This window comes from Pinus tabuliformis, chromosome 9 (genome assembly GCF_031772625.1).
Source record: "Pinus tabuliformis cultivar Carrire ecotype Pingquan chromosome 9, CPIR1, whole genome shotgun sequence".
Classification (NCBI taxonomy): Eukaryota; Viridiplantae; Streptophyta; class Pinopsida; order Pinales; family Pinaceae; genus Pinus; species Pinus tabuliformis.
Window position 1 is genome coordinate 1,545,155,900 of NC_142307.1, and position 12,766 is coordinate 1,545,168,665.

A 12,766-nucleotide genomic window follows, 5' to 3' on the forward strand; every position below is an offset into this window, starting at 1 on the left:
TGAGATGGGAGATTTTCCTTGAAGATTGTCTAACAGTACTGAAGCTTCAGTTTGCAATCGATGTGGAACCTCTCCCAGATTCCAGCTATCCCACCATCTACCCGAGTCCTCCGTCCAGGTGGATATGTCCCAAAGGGTTTCCATATTGTTGGACTGAAGCCAACTTTTAATATTTGTCAGGCCTTCTATATGGTTCAATGGATGATCTCCTAGAATCTGGTCTTCCCAAATTCTGATTTTTTTCCCATTTCCTGGGATCCAGTATAGATTGGGATTGAAATGCTCCAGAGCAGCTATACATAGCTTGAAAATTGGGGACCCTTTGGTGGTTTTTGGCGGATGATCCAAACATCTCAACCGCTGACCTTGAAAATATTTCTTCCACAGGACTTTCTTGCTCCAGCTTATTTTCCCAGCCACTATATTCCAAAGGATTTTAGAGCCTAGAGCTAGATTTTGTGCAGCCAAATCTCTCAATTGAAGACCTCCTTCCAGGATTGGCCTCTTAATGGTATCCCAATTAACTAAATGAAGTCTTCTTTCATTATTTTCCCCCCCTTCCCATAGGAATCTCCTCAGCATACCATCCATTTTACTGAGAAAGGTTTTGGGAGCAAGAAGAATGGAGTGCTGAAACAGAGGCATGCTAATTAGAACAGATTTTATAAGAATTATTTTCCCAGCAGTGTTCAGTCAGGAGGCTCCCCAGGCTTGAATTATGTGCTTAAGTTTGTCTAAGAGGGGAATCCAGTGGGTGACTTTAGGAGTGGACTTTAATATTGGTATCCCAAGATATTTAAAGGACTCCCAGGTTTGACAGACTTTCATCTCCAGGAGCCTGGCAATGTCAGCCAGATCTTTGACCGAGCAGTTCCAACCATAGATTGTGCTTTTTGAATAGTTTATCTTGCTGCCGGAGGCCTCCTTATAAGTGTCCAATTCTTTCTTAAAAGCTCTGGCCGAATTAATGCTCGCTCCTCCAAGGAGCAGAGTATCATCAAAAAATTGGGCATGGTTTATGTCTTTAACATTGTGCACCATTCTGAGGCCTGGCAGAGTTTGGACTTGTTGACAAAATTCTAGCTGGAAACTAAGCACTGAGGCTTGGATAGCATAGAGGAGAGGGGACAGCGGGCAACCTTGTCTTAATCCCCTAGATGCATTAAAAAATTCAGTAGAACGACCATTTACCAGCGGTGCAATCCAAGGAGAGGCAATGCAGGCTTTCACCCAATTTATGAAGGTTATTGAGAATCCCATTTTCGTCATAACAGTGAACAGAAAGTCATGCCTCACCCTGTCAAAGGCATTTGCCAAATCGAGTTTTATTACCATTCCTTTTTCTTTTCTTTGGCCACTTGAATGAACCGCCTCTTGAACCAGCACAATATTATCCAGTATCTTTCTCCCTTTGATGAAGCCTCCTTGATTCTCCGGTATGATGTCCGGCAGAATATTCTTGAGTCGAATGGATATTATTTTGGTAATCAGTTTGTAGCTAGTATTACACAGGTAAATGGGACGGAATCTACTAAAATCTGAAGCTCCTTTCTCTTTTGGTAGCAATGCAAGGAAGGCTGAATTGGTACTACCTCCTATCTTTGAGCAAGATTCGGACTTCCTAACCATTCTTAGAAGGTCTTTATTGATAGTTGACCAGCAAGACTGAAGGAACCTAGCAGTGAACCCATCAGGCCCTGGCGCCTTATCTGGTTCCATGCTATCCAAGGCTTTCTTGAGCTCATCCATGCAGATCGGTGCAGTCAGCATAGTATTGACAGTGTCTTGAACACAGGAGTGGATTAGATTAAACAGATAGGAATGAGGATCTATAGGAGGGTCAACAGGCGCTGAATAGAGCTCTTTGAAAAACGTGAAGGCTGCTCTCTTGATGCCTTCAAAATCTTTAACTACTTCATCTTGGGAGCGGATTTCTGATATATTTTTGAATTTCTTGCGAGCTTCGGCTTGCTTGTGGAAAAAACTAGTGTTTTTGTCGCCGGCCTGTAACCATAAGTTTCTGGATTTTTGTCTCCAATACTCCTCTTCATCCCTACTAGCTTTATGGAGGGCTTTTCGCAACTCAACTTCTTTTTGGAGCAGACTTTGGGTGACAGTAGAATCCTCCATTGATGATTGGAGGGCAGCAAGGTTTTCTAAAGACTCTTTTCTCTTGGCAGCTGGAGTTTTCAGAGTTTTAGCCCACTCCTTGAGCCTTCTCTTAAGAGCCCACAACTTTTCTTCCCACACAAAGAAAGGTGATCCCTGGATTTGCCGGTTCCAAACTTCAAAAACCACCTCATGGAAACCCTCTTGCTGAATCCACAAAGGGCTAAATCTAAATGGAATGGGGCCAAGAAAACCATCCATGGAAAGCTCGAGACTGATGGGTTTATGATCATAGGTGTAGTTAGGAAGAATTTTGGATGAGGCCATTAGACCACTGGTAAGGAAGGAGGCTTGGACGAGGAATCTGTCCAAACGAGAAGCTATATGGCTGGGACCTAATATTTTGTTAGACCAAGTGTATTTCCCATTTGAAGGTTTGATATCCTCCAGATCCCAGCCAATCATTATATCTTCTACCCATTCTCTAGCTGGGTCCCTTATAGGAGAACCACCTTTTTTCTCTTCAACGGCTAGAGTAACGTTCAGATCCCCTGCAATAATGATGTTTTCTGGATTGTGCAATAACAGAAAAGACTGAAGCGAGTCCCAACAAATTTTTTTCTCCGTTGGAGAGATCGGAGCATAGAGGTTGAACATACTTACTTGTTGACCAGAGTCTTTGTGGAGGAGCTGAGTGAAGATCCAGTGTAGGCAACTTTCTTCTTGAATCAAGTCATATTTGGCACCGTCCCAGAAGGAGGCAATCCCACCAGAGGTGCCTCTAGCAATGACAGCTCTACCAGGGCCTTTGCGCCAGAATGTTTTGCTGGAGTGGAGAAGGAGAGTGTCCTCCAGCTTTGTCTCTTGGATGAGAAGGATTTCAGGTGAATGCAACCTCACAATGTCTTTCAAGGCATCTTCTTTCAACTTGCTACCTAATCCTCTGCAATTCCAGGAGACGTATTTCATTATTTACTAGGTTGGGAAGGAGTGGCTCGTTTTGGAGCCCTGTTGTGCTTACGCTCGAATCTGGTGTTCATCATTCCTTTGAGAGTTTTCTGGTAGCCTTGAAGAAAATCCAGATAAGTTTTCTCCTCTCTTTGTTTCTTCTTGGATTTCTGGCCCCTAGTCAATTTGATAGGAGTTATTTGTCAGCTGTCTGATTCAGAGTCTCTTTCTTCTGATTCTTCCCCTAAGTCAGATGCAGGACTAATGTGCTCGTCGTTGCCTACGTTTCCCCCTTGATCTGCCTCTGTTAGGGGTACATTTGTTTCTTCTTCGATTTCTTTCCCTTTCTTCGATTGATCTTCAGTTTCTTCATGGTTCTCTGAGTCATCCACCTTTTCCCCTGAGGAGGGGCCTTCATTTGGAACTGGTTTGGTCTTGTCTTTTGACTGGAGATTTCCCCTTGGTCCTGATTTCTTCTGCTCGTTTGGCTTTGAGACTACCATACCCTTTTTTATTTCTTTCCATCCTTCTTCTTCCACTTTGTCCCCTGATGGTGCTTTAGGGCAGTTTCGTTGAAAATGACCGTGCTCATGGTAGATTCTGCATTTAAAAGGCAGTTTCTCGTAGTCCAGCTTCTGGAAGTGATGCCAATCTCCAACTGTAAGTTTAATGGTTTCCGGCAGACTAGCTTCCAAGTCAACTTCCACGCAGATTTTGGCGCAGGTGTATTGACCCTTATTATCAGCTTTGTCGATGAATCTGCCCAGTCCATTTCCTATCTTTTGCAGAGATTGGAAGCTCCAGCAGTGAATTGGAAGGTTGGGTAGCCGGACCCAAATCGGGACCTCCTTTGGGACATCGACTGAAGGGTCGAAATCGGGAGTCCATTTGTTCAGAAAGAGACCTTGGTTTCCCATGAAATATGGACCGTTTCTGAACACCAGATCTTGGTCTTCCTTGGTAGTGAATTCGAAGATGAAAAAACCTCTTCCGACCGGATAACAGATCACGTTATTGGGCAGCAGGGGCCTCCAGTTTCGTTGAACCCATTCATTCGTCGATTTTTTTGTTGGCCAACGACCCATAAATTGTCCCACTAAACCTCTGTCAGCCAAGGCAAGGGCGATTTTGATCGTTTGATCTTCCGACAAAGCAATTTCTGGAATTTCATCAAGCTTTTTAATGAACTTCGGGACATTGGGCTGCGGTCGTTTTTTCCCCTTCTGCGATAGCAGGCTGCGGAAGGCCTCTGCTGTTGATAATGGAGGGGTGGGAGAGGGCTCCGCACCCCCTAGTGCACCCATGGCAGCGGGCAGTCCTGGCTGCAATCTGACCTAGACAGGAGCTTGCAGAGGAGCAGAGAGCGCGCAAAAGGCAGAAAACTTGTGTTGTTATCCACACCAAAGAGTCATATTGTAACCCTTTTACTACAAATCACCACTGCATATTGGAATGCAAACCCATTTGTCTGCTAATGTTGTAGTCTTTAGTTGTGCATTACCTCACTACAACAAAATTCTTCATACCACAATTTAAATTTTGTTGTTGCATCTATTAACTTAGCTATTAGTAATTGGCCCTCATCACACCACCTTACCTCATCACAGTGTCAAACATTTATGGAATTTATAAGGTCCCCCCCTCCTATTCATTTTCACACCACACTCTCACTCTATAACTGCGATCACTTAGCTTGAAGAAGCCCTGTAGACCACAATCTAAACATTCATCCTATGACCATAACTAACAGTGGACATATGTTATTAATTTGTGCTCTCCCTAGAATTTTACATTGCATTTTATCTATTGATGTCGTTTTGGGTACCCCTGACTAATCGTCTTCCTAATGGTTCCCGTACCCAAAGTTCCCTTATATAAACCTATTCATTTAACCATTTCCAACCACCCAAACCACCCAAACCTCACATCCCCACACCAAAACTACTCTTCACTAACTCCCAAATATTCCCCCATCCTCATAATGCCTCATCACACTAACAGAGTATGCTCTAATACTCACACTATCACCCTCACTTTCATCACTTGTAATTAGTGCTTACTGCACATTGTATAGAAACTTTGTATAAGATAGTCCAATCCCTCTCCTTAATGATCCCACACTAACGATTTGTGGTGATGAGTGGATCATGGTTATCCTAGGTGCACACAATTTGCCTTCCAAATTTACAGTGAAGGCCAAATGCACTCTAACTTCATAGCTAGTGGTATAGTCTAAATTAGTGGTTTATTTTATGTTTTTCCTAACATTTGTTGTTACTGTGAACATATTTGAAATGGTAGGCACTATTGACCTCAATTGCTTCACCACTTCATCATCTTCAGGTGACATGGCTCCAATGACTATAAAGCGGCCCAGGAAGGAGATCCTAGAGCAGAGTATCGAGGGAGTGGTAGATATATCTCTCAAGAAGGTGCCCATTGTTGCATCTAAATTTGAAAGGAGATATTGATCCATGATCTAGATTCTGATTTGATCACTAGACAGATAAAAAGGTGACCAATAGAACATGAGGGAATAACCAATCCCAAATGTTTAGTCATGCAAAAAATAGTCAGATCTATGCTATGAAGAAATGAGATCATACTTGGTATCCTCGCAGGTCGAGGAAGGATTCTGAGTCTAATGTAGATATTGCACTCCACTCGAGCGATCCAACGCATCTACACCAGATCTTTATCCTTGCACATAATCAAAACCAAAAAAATATAGCAATAGATCTTCCTAGGAAGATTATTAGATCCAAAGCAATAGACATAACCATACAAGATGCTGAACACAAATTTATGTAAGCAAAGGAACATATTTTTCCATTAATTATGAAAAACCAATATAATTTTATACCTTCACCTCCAACCCTCCTCTCCTGATCCAATAGATTTTCCCTAGTTTTTCCAAGAAATGAGTATGAAGAGTAGCATACAAATGAAAAAATACCTCACAATCTCACTCTAACAGTAGAATCACAACATAGGCTTAAGATCCATCTCTCAAAATTAACTCTCCAAAAACTAGTTTGGCCCTCTCAAACGATCCAGTATAAGTAAGAAAAAGAGAGGTCCCAAGAGGATGTATCTGGATGCTCAGGATAAAGAGAATTCATACAAACTTCTAACTGATATGCCCTGGCCAGCTCGAATAGGTGACAAATAAAATTGATCTCCTAGGGACTAAAACAATCTAGAAGTGATCCCTGGCTATTGGCACTAAAAGATGGAAAAATTCCTTGGACTCTCTCACAATGCAGGACTGAGGGCGTCTCAGAGGCTCTGGACACTCCTATAGGCTGTCGTGTCAGTGTCTGGGGGCCAAACTAGATAAAAATAAGTCCCAAGTTTGGAAAAAGTCAATCAACGTCAAGGACTAAGGGTCACTAATCCAGAGGGGTTAAATAGGCTTATAATAGATGCCCCTTTATGTATGAGGTCAGAAGGGTATCTGATCACTGAAATACACTACGATAAAGCTCTGAGGTCAAAACAGGAGTGAGGAAACAAATCGAAGGATTTGGATTGGAAAACTCTAGAGTTGAAGTTTCATCTGTGTTGATAACATCCCCGAGGCATGCATACCCATGCTTAGTCATAAAAAGATATTGAACATGGCCCCCATAACATACACTGTGGATCCATGACATGAAATTCTAGAACATGGCCACAAAGACATACACAATGGATCCATGTGAATCAACAAATATAGCATAGCCACTGACAAATACAATCGTGGATCTATGTCATACTATACATCAGTAGGACTATGGACACATGACAAACATATAAGTGTCCCAGATATTCCTCAAAGTACATAAATGATACATAAATCCAATGCATCCTAGGAAGGATTCCATATAAGAGTGTGTTGTAGCATCTACAACCACCCTCCAAAAATTTTCCTATGCTGTGTTTTTGAGCCTCCCTAGTAAATCCCAACAACTTATCTCACACTAACCCATGTAATTGTGCTTTCATTGAGATTTATCTTTTGCTTTATGGCTTTTGTTTGCTTACTTTTTTTACTGTCTAACCCACAAGTCAATCTCTTGACTTGGTTTCAATCTAGTTCTAGGCTATCCTTAGTGAACTGCGTAATCCCTGTGGGAAACTAACCTTGCTCCCGGGAGTTGTGTAATCCAAGCTAGCAAGCGAGATTTTAGATCCATAATTGCACAGAGCTAGTTGATAGCCTGACTTTAGCTGGGAAATTGTGCAGAGCCTGAGAGGCAACCTAGAGCCACTCAGCCCAAAAATTGCGTAGAACCTGTTATCACAAAATCAGTACTAAGGGCTGCAACCAAGTAAGATTTTATGTAACTCTTTCAACCAGACTTTAGACTAGGAATTAGCCTTCCTAGTCAGAGAGGGCTCTCTCACAGAATTTTGATAGAAATCAATTACAACAACAGATGGCTAACTCTTCACACATTCATGAAAACAAAGCTGGTTGAACACATATCAAATTGGTCTTCATTGGGCTATGGAGTCTTACACATTTAATAAACAAAAGCACAGTCATTTCATGGAAGTCAAGGCTCTTTGCATTAGATGTTCAAACATATCTCACACAAACCACAGCTTGCCAAACATACAGGAAGTCAGAGCATTAGAAATGAATTCTGAGTGATTATGTTATAACAAGGCTGTAAAAGAACATATAAGAGAAAACACCACCATCATATTTGAACAAAATAATCCATTGAGAATCTTGAGAAGAAACAACCACTGTTTTACTATTACTATAACAAGTCTTTACATTGGCCCAAATAACTCTGTTTTTGTATAAAATGTCCAACCTTTTTTACATCAGAGTCATTTCTATATATAGGAAAACCAAAATACAACTACTTGAGACTCCTCAACAAGCATGAAGGGAGCTCGAAATCCTATCATTAATTGCCTTATCCATATCTAAACAAACTAATTAATTACAAAGGTATTGTGCTGTGAAAACATAGAGTCCCATTCCCATTGAAACTCTAAGTCTATCTCCTCGTGTGCATTGATGCTTTCTTGAAATTTGACACCTGTATCACTTCAGTAATAGCCAAGACATGCTGGAGGAACATTCACTGAATGAGCACCTTCGGATACTTGATATGTGGATGACTCATCAACTGATGAGGATCTGTGTCCTATGTTCACGGTCTCTGCCTCCCATTAGTCCTCATGCATTAAAAGACTATGCTCCAAGCCATTTAATTCTTCTAATAACCACGCATAATTCAATATGCCTTATGATCTGGACACTTTGGGAACTGAACAGGTGTACCACTCAAAATTTCGGTAACCCTACCAGAACCCTAATATTTCGGCTATAAAGTAACTTTAGGAAGACTTTAACCAAAGACAAAAATTTCACCTTTTCCTTACATACTCACACCTGTCACCTTTTGAATGCTTAGATAGCCTTGTATAATCTCCATGCTGGCCTCGATTCATCCCTTTTAAGATTTGCTGACCTCAGCATCAATTTCATTTTTTTCACATAAACAGTCATCTACAGCAGTTTCGTAGCGCGCTACGAAACTGCTGTAGGTAATCAAAACAAAGCATATGACCTTTAAAGCACTGATGACTTAACTCCGTGATTTCTTCAGCTATTTTGTACAGGTGTAAGGGCTCCAAAAAGTTTCGAAATGATGACAGCCAAAATTTATCAAAACTTGAAAAGCAAATTTCCCCTTGGATTAATCAGCTAGTTTACCTAGCTTCTTCTTCAAAATGCTAATTTCTTCCTTCAAAACCTTGTTTTCTGCTCTTAAGCTTGTATTCATCTGTTTCATGATTTTTGCCTGCTTCAGAGCTGGCACCGTCCACACATATGCATCAGACACTGAGTCAGTTTGGCTCATTAGACTTGTTCTGCCTTTTATCACAGCCCTTTTATAATTTGCATATCTCACTGCCCTTTCCTTAGAAACATTTTTAATCTGAGGCACTTCTTCTTGTGTTGTTCCTGCTTGTTGCTTGATAGCAATGACATTTCCACCTTGGCTGATGATGACCCTACTACCCTTGTCTTTGCTTCTGGCTGCATGAACTGTTCTGGTCAAAACCTCAAGTACATCTGTACTAGGCACTTCTAAAGGTGCCTTCTCTTTCTGCGCTTTCTCCATTTCTTTCATTTGTCTTCTTGTAACTGGCCTACGTGGCTTGAAAGCATATTCTTTACTAGGCTCCTCAAATTTCAACCTTTTTGAAGCTCTTGGTTTTTTAGAACTTTCGGGTGAAGATTGAGTGAGGTCAATATGCATTGGCTGCACTGGGTGATCTTGCTCAAACTCTATTGGTTCAATCTGTATTAGCTGATCTTGCTCAAGTTCAATAGCTTCAAGTAAGTCATTTAAACTGCCTTTTGAAATAGGGCTTTCTTCCACAGTAATTGACTTACCTTTTTCCTTGTTTAGTTGACCTCTGGTTTTCACCCTTGAAATCTTTTCAACTTCACTTGATTTAGCTTCATCCTTCTTTTTCTGGATCTTCTGCTTTGATGACTGAGGTGTCTCCTTAGATGATGACTTAGGAGTTTTCTTTGCTGATAATTTAGATGTCTCCTTAGATGATGGCTTAGGAGTTTCTTTCGCTGATGATTTAGGTGTCTCTTTTGCTGCCACAGACTTCTCTGATTTCCTTAACTTGGTTTTAGGCTTCTTTTGGTCAGTCACCTCTTTTCTAAGCTCAGCCAGAGTGGGTTCTTCACTCCTTTCTTCCCTTTCCATCACAGGCAATGGAGTGAGGCCTGTTTTTCTTGGGAAGCCGGCCATAAACACAAATGAATCCCAATCTCTGCCAATCTTTTGTAAAGCATCCAACACCAGCAACTTTACTAAACCATGATGAAACAGGGATGTTTCACAACCATCTTTCTTTAACTGGATTTTATCACACATTTTACTAATGCTTCTGAACAAATAGAAAGGTATGTCTATTGAAACCTTACTTGTGAAATGCAACAAAAGTTTGAAGTGGTAGGAGTAAACTTTATTGTACCTTCCCTCGCATGTCAGGTATTTCTGGATGCATGTGAGGAGCATAGCATAATGTTCTTTTATGTAACTCCTTGGCACCGCTTTGGTGAGGTCCTCATTTACATAAGGTTCCTTCAAAAACTCTTTACAGGGACTCATGTCGAACTTAAAGTTTTTGAACCATTCTTGACCACCCCTCGGAATTTCAGTGACAGTGGAAATAGCTTCAGGAGACACAGGAAACTCTAACATTGACACCTTTGAATTCAGTCCAGTAAAATTCAATGCGAAAGCCTTCGTTACCTCTGCATGTCCTCCCTTCAATTTCTCGCAGAACCTTCAGCAACCAGCATTTCGAAAGGCTCTTGCTACACCTTCATCCCCGAGAGTAACATCTAACCCCTCCGGCTCTGTCCTCAAACACTTACCGTATCGATGTTCCCTCTTTTCCATCTTGCTTCGGATATTTTCGCACAGGAAACTAATGGCAGCTACAGCGCGAAAACAATCTTGACTTTGGAGTGCAGGCTCGCTTGCAATAATCTCTTTAAATAAGAACTTGGGCTTCTCATACAGCAAACATGTTTACACATTATGAAAACACATTATGACATAACCATACCTCGTTAAAATCCCTTAAGCTGACATTCATATGCATGACTCTGGACCTTATGGCGGAATGATGATTTATCATGACTTGGAGAGGACATCAACTGACAAACATGAACGGACCTATGACTCACCCCTCCCAGATTTGACATTGCAAGAGAAAACGCTACAAAAACCCCGAAACCTCGATTTCATAGCGCGGACAGTTCAAATTTAACAAAACGCGCTACGAAATGGCTGATAAACAGTACGCTGCGAAAAGACGGAAACATCATTGCGCAGCTAAATTGACCAAACAAACATGCGCTGTGAAACTGCGCAAAGTACTAAAGACATGACATGCCTTAACTGACAATGATGGAGGGTATCTAACGATTTTTTTCTTACACGAACTTACATCAATACCTTTTGAAATTCAAATTTCAAAGTGACACACACATATAAACCTATTCACAAAACTGAAAACCTTTATATGAAACTTGTGGACAACATTACATACATGAACTATGGTTCTAAGTGATAACAGAACCTACTATCCTCAGAAACTTCTCTGTGCATAAACGAGAGAGTTGCATGGTCCTTCCTAGAATTGCACAATCTTTCTAGGAAGTGCATGCCAGTTTTCCCCAAAAAAAATAAGTTAAGAGGAAAAGAATAACTAGAAAGTAGGGATCTATTATTATTTTTCCGAAGGTGACACATTGCCATCTTTAGAAGTTTCTGCCAAGTTTTTTTGTTGTCCTTAATCTCAAGTATATGTGTCATGAACTTTATTTTTCTCAAATATATGTAATGGATGACTTTAAAGCTCACTTATACATTCAATCATCAAGCTCTATCTTCCCTAGGAGATGAAGGATCCTTCGGAGCATTGTCATTGCTTTTCAGGGTGAGTTTTGCTTTTATCGCCTTTTGTTTCTTTACTGTCACTTTTGTTTGTTTATCTTATGAGATTGTTGTTTCACTCATTTTGTGAAATGACTGCTGAAATTTTAACTTGTTTTAGCTTGTATAATTGTTGTTTCAAGATATATATTGCCTTCCCCAAGTGTCGCATGCATTTTCCTATTTTTGCACCAATGGTCATCATGTGACGACTCCCTTCACATGCCTCTTGTTCCTTTAGTTTTATCCATTGTTGCACTTGTTTTACATGCATACATCTACACTACGTATGATATGAACTCATCCTTAAATCATACTTTTGATTTTCTTGTTTTCACACTCCCCATGGAAAGATCTAGCCTCGCCCTACCCGGATCTCACATTTCATTGCATGCGCTCTGCAATATGGGATCTCAAGTCCTCTGCCTTGGCTTCTAGGGTTGTGCAAAGCCTATCCTAGGATGACTCCAACTACGCACTCCATAGTTCTAGGAGCCTTCTCCCAGCTTGGTGACTGAGACTATGCAATGTGTAGCCTTACCCAGACCCTGAACCAAACTGAACTCTGCATTACGCAGTTCCACTCATCAAGCTTCCACACTGATTGTTGGGAATGCATAGTGCACAATTGCCATAGTCTTTCAGTCACCTGTGTCAATAAAAATTGTGTAATTCCTCTCATCAGATGCCTTGGTTGCTACTTGATCATGATGTGAAGTTATATTTGTAAGAGCTAATGTTTTCTTGCCATTAGTGTCCTTTCTGTCCCAGAGGTACCACACTCATGAAGCACTTCTCTCCAACAATCATTATACCATGTCACTAAAGAGTGATGTTTCAAGAGAGACCATTGAAATAAGTATCAAGGAAGCATTTAAGAAAGTTCCAATTTACTCGCCAATATATGTAGATGCCCAATTTTTTACAGAAAAAGAATCAACATTAACATGGCAGCAAGACTAGGAACAGTGGAAAAAGGCAGAAATGTAGTACAATATCAGGGAAAGAGGAAATTGCTGACATAATAAAGGGAGAACAAAGCTACAGAGTGAAAGCGCATTCAATCTCATGTAAGTAGAGATAACAATGAAAGAGAAAGGAAGTAGAGGACATAGACAGTAGAGAAGAGGAAGAGATAAGAGTAGAGCTTGTAGGTAGCAGAACTGAGATCACAGCAAGGAGAACAAGAACTGAAGGAATAATGTGAGTTGAGAAGGAAAGAATAGGAAAAG